Here is a 5,059-nt window from a genome sequence, read left to right on the forward strand (position 1 = left end):
TTATATATATGCATGATACTTCGGTCACTTAACGACGATTTCGGTGTTCAACATAAAATGAGAATAATAGTTAATAATAATACACATAATAATACACACACACAATAATAATAATAATAATAATAATAATAATAATAGCATTTATTATTATTATTATTATTATTATTATTATTATTATTATTATTATTATTATTATTATTATTATTATTATTATTATCATTATTATTATTATTGTTATTATTATTATTATTATTATTACTATTATTATTATTATTATTATTATTATTATTATTATAATTATTATTATTATTATTATTATTATTATTATTATTATTATTATTATTATTATAAATTTTATCATTATTATTATTATTATTATTATTATTATTATTATTATTATTATTATTATTATTATTATTATTAATTTTATCATTATTATTATTATTATTATTATTATTATTATTATTATTATTATTATTATTATTATTATTATTATTATTATTATTATTATTATAATAATAATACAAAAGCATGCGACGAAGACGTTTCCATGACGAGCTTGTTTTGTTTACGTCTCGCACTTAGGCGTCTCCCCTCTCACCTACCAACGATACCGTTCAGCGAGATTCATGCTACAACAAACACTTAGGCGTCTCCCCTCTCACCTACCTACGATACCGTTCAGCGAGATTCATGCTACAACAAACACTTAGGCGTCTCCCCTCTCACCTACCAACGATACCGTTCAGCGAGATTCATGCTACAACAAACACTTAGGCGTCTCCCCTCTCACCTACCTACGATACCGTTCAGCGAGATTCATGCTACAACAAACACTTAGGCGTCTCCCCTCTCACCTACCTACGATACCGTTCAGCGAGATTCATGCTACAACAAACACTTAGGCGTCTACCCTCTCACCTACCTACGATACCGTTCAGCGAGATACATGCTACAACAAACACTTAGGCGTCTCCCCTCTCACCTACCTACGATACCGTTCAGCGAGATACATGCTACAACAAACACTTAGGCGTCTCCCCTCTCACCTACCTACGATACCGTTCAGCGAGATTCATGCTACAACAAACACTTAGGCGTCTCCCCTCTCACCTACCTACGATACCGTTCAGCGAGATTCATGCTACAACAAACACTTCGGCGTCTCCCCTCTCACCTACCTACGATACCGTTCAGCGAGATTCATGCTACAACAAACACTTCGGCGTCTCCCCTCTCACCTACCTACGATACCGTTCAGCGAGATTCATGCTACAACAAACACTTAGGCGTCTCCCCTCTCACCTACCTACGATACCGTTCAGGGAGATACATGCTACAACAAACATTTACATTCAAGTTTTTAACGTCACGTGATAAAGTACAGTTCCTTAGCTTTAACATTATGCAAAAATGTGTTCTTTATAGTAAATAACGTCTGCTACAAGCAAAGCAATTCATCTGCTACAGTCATTTGAAACACAAGGCGCCGTCATTCACGGTACCACGCGTGGCTGGAGCTCGGTAATCAAAACTCCATCATTACCCACAGTGGTACTATATATGCCGGCATGGCTGGAGATCTTGTGGGCGGGGTCCCGGGGGTCTTGTCTCCTTGTGGGGTCCCCCCCCTCCCCCCCAACACTAGCTTCTACAAATGTGTATGGCAACAAATGGGGGCTTCCAAATGGACCATTCGAAGGACGGTGGGTACCTTTGTTGGGGGCTTGGTGGGCGTCTCCTTTTATAACCCCAACACCCCTTTCCTTAGATACGTCACTAAATTTAGCCATTAGTCTTGAGCCTGTATCATGGCACCCCCTCCAAGCTTTCACCCGGGGAGGACCGCCCCCCCCCCCCCCATACTACTCCACTGTCCTTCCTCCTGGAAGTATGCCTTCATACAGCCTGTGCCTAAGAAGGGTGACCGTTCCAATCCCTCAAACTACCCCCCTATAGCTTTACTTTCTTGTCGATCTAAAGCTTTTGAATCAATCCTTAGCCGGAAGATTTAAAAGCACCTTTCCACTTCTGACCTACTATCTGATCGCCAGTATGGGCTCCGCAAGGGGCGTTTTACTGGTGATCTCCTTGCCTTCCTAACTGACTCTTGGTCATCCTCTCTTAACCGTTTCGGTGAAACCTTTGCTATTGCGCTGGACATATCAAAAGCTTATGATAGGGTCTGGCACAAATCTTTGCTTTTCAAACTACCCTCCTACGGTTTCTGTCCTTCTTTCTGTGCCTTTATCTCCAGTTTCCTTTCTGACCGTTCTATTTCTGCCGTGGTAGACGGTCACTGTTCTTCCCCTAAACCTATACAGTGGTGTCCCACAGGGTTCTGTCCTATCTCCCACTCTTTTTCTGTTGTTCATTGATGATCTTTCCAAAACGAACTGTCCTATCCATTCCTACGCCGATTATTCCACTCTGCATTACTCAACTTCTTTTAATAGAAGACCCAACCTACAGGAACTTAACGATTCAAGGCTGGAGGCAACAAAACGCTTAGCCTCAGACCTTACAATTATATCCGATTGGGGCAAGAGGAACCTGGTGTCACTCAACGCCTCAAAAAAACAGTTTCTCCACCTATTCACTCGACACAATCTTCCAAACAACTATCCCCTATTCTTTGACAACACTCAGCTATCACTTTCCTCAACACTAAACAACCTCGGTCTATCCTTAACTCAACATCTCAACTGGAAACTTCATATCTCATCTCTTACTAAATAAGCTTCCTCGAATCTGGACTTTCTGAACCGTCTCCGCCAGTTCTTCTCCCCCGCACAGTTGCTATCCATTTAGAGGGGCCTTGTCCGCCCTCGTATGGAGTATGCATCTCATGTGTGTGTGTGTGTGGGGTCCACTCACATAGCTCTCCTTGACAGAGTGTTCCACATAATGAAAATTAAAACGAAGGATTCGAACCCGGGCCTTCTGATCAGAAGTCAGGGCAGCAAACCGACCAGACCACCGATGGGCTAAAAGGTTACCGCGCCTGAGGCCACTTCTGCGGCCATTACCTGACACCCCAGCCCCGCACTGTGGACATGAAGGTGAAGGTAACCCCGCCCACACCCGTGACTGACGGAAACGCATTTAATCAAACCCTTATGGCACATACGGTGTGTAAATACATTAGAGAAACTGTATTAACACAGTGATAAACATCCCAAATGAACAACACTGAGTGCCAGGATTCGAACCCGGGCCTTCTGATCAGAAGTCAGTTGTTAATACAGTTTCTCTAATGTATTTACACACAGTATGTGCCATAAGGGGTTGATTATGCGTTTCCGTCAGTCACGGGTGGGCGGGTTACCTTCACCTTCATGTCCACAGTGCGGGCTGGGGCGTAATGGCCGCAGAAATGGTCTCTGGCGCGGTAACCTTTTAGCCCATCGGTGGTCTGGTCGGTTTGTTGCCCTGACTTCTGATCAGAAGGCCCGGGTTCGAATCCTGGCACTCGGTGGTGTTCATTTGGGATGTTTTTCACTGTGTTAATACAGTTTCTCTAAAGTTAATCCTCAGTACAGTGTTTGAAAGGGCCACTTTTATGTCATCTCTGACTCCTAGACATGACCGTAACTTGTTTTTAATCAAGCACAGTGCTGAGAATCCCTGTTCACAGCGGTATGTAAAAGGAAACATCAAGAGGTTCCGAGCACATTTATTTGCTAGAGTAGGGTAAGAACTTGCCATTGTTGATCAAAATATTGTCAGTGACAAACTCTCAAAACTTATCTTTGCAGCTATAAATTAAAATGATAATATGATTCTTAGGATAAAGAACGTCATGTGCAGCTACATCTTTAATCTGGTAATATTTCGTAAAGAATCCTACCATCCTCCTCCTCTTTTTGTTTTTAAAGTCGACTTTGTAAATCCAAAACACGCACATTTACACACCTGTTCTGCACACAAGACGGAATAAAAAGTAATGTGACCAGCCGGTATTGTTGAAGACCTACAAATAAATTAGGAAAAAGCAAGAGAGCCAAACACCCGAAGAATCACTCTAACACCCGAGGAATCACTCTGCCGTCTGCGACGAATTCTAAATATTTATCTGGTTAAAGTTAATCGACGATGGCAGCTTTACAACTGAGCGAGCGGCTATGACACTTATGTTTGTACTAGACAACGTGAGCAGGTACCGTGTTGCTTAATCCTAGATTGGTCCAAGTGTGTTTGTGTGTGTGTGTGACCACGACAAATGCAGACCTTGTCATTTGGGAACACGTAACACAAATATATTTGGACGTACATCACATGTAAAAAATACAGACTTTGGTGGTAACAAATGCAGACTTTGCAGACTTTGGTCATTCTGGAAGTGTGTATAATAAATGCAGACTTTGGTCATTCTGGAAGTGTGCATAGCAGACTTTGGTCATTCTGGAACACGTGACGAACGTCACACATCCTTTAGACGCTATGAAATTCAGTCTCGAAAATGTTTCTGATTCTTGGTTGGCATCAGGTAAATCAATTTCATCCCTGACCTGCAAGGGAGAGCGCATCGCGAACGTAGTGTGAGAGTCGCCCAGATGAAGAACCAAGCGGCGGCTAAATTAATCTACGTGGTGGTGAGCACGGACGTGTTTTACATGGACAACTACGATCTCGTTATTTGCCACCGCTTGTTCTGGAAAATGAAACCTCTTAAGAAACAATTTCCGCGCGTGAAGATATGTTTAATCGGTTTTGCAAATAGAAAGAAAAAGAAGCGGTAGAGATAAAATTAATCAGATTAATCGGAATACTTAATTATTTGATTAAACTTAACACTTTTTTACAGTGCTCTAGTCACGTTCTATTAAACAAAGATCGGGGAGGTAAGCCATTTGACGCAACGACACCTCCTCCTGAAACACTTGAAGGCCCTTTACTGTTTTTGTCAGATCGCAATTGTCTGAAACGTGGAACAGACGCCTGCAAATCTAGCCAAAGTTGGATTTTATTACTTGGGTAATATTCCTTTTATATATTGGTTCAACAATATTTTTGGCAATATTAATGATTCAACATTTATTACTTCTATTTTTCAACA

At 41.3% G+C, this 5,059-nt stretch overlaps 1 long non-coding RNA gene across 1 annotated transcript; it reads right to left on the reverse strand.

Moving 5' to 3' along the window:
• Positions 1-563: 563 nt before the first annotated feature.
• On the reverse strand, positions 564-1,348 carry LOC126989170 (uncharacterized). Its single transcript, XR_007742960.1, has 3 exons — positions 1,242-1,348; positions 1,050-1,113; positions 564-857 (listed from the first exon to the last, which is right to left on the reverse strand). It is a non-coding gene; the product is annotated as an uncharacterized LOC126989170 (long non-coding RNA).
• Positions 1,349-5,059: the final 3,711 nt, after the last annotated feature.

Source organism: Eriocheir sinensis, unplaced genomic scaffold, assembly GCF_024679095.1.
Source record: "Eriocheir sinensis breed Jianghai 21 unplaced genomic scaffold, ASM2467909v1 Scaffold1085, whole genome shotgun sequence".
NCBI lineage: Eukaryota > Metazoa > Arthropoda > Malacostraca > Decapoda > Varunidae > Eriocheir > Eriocheir sinensis.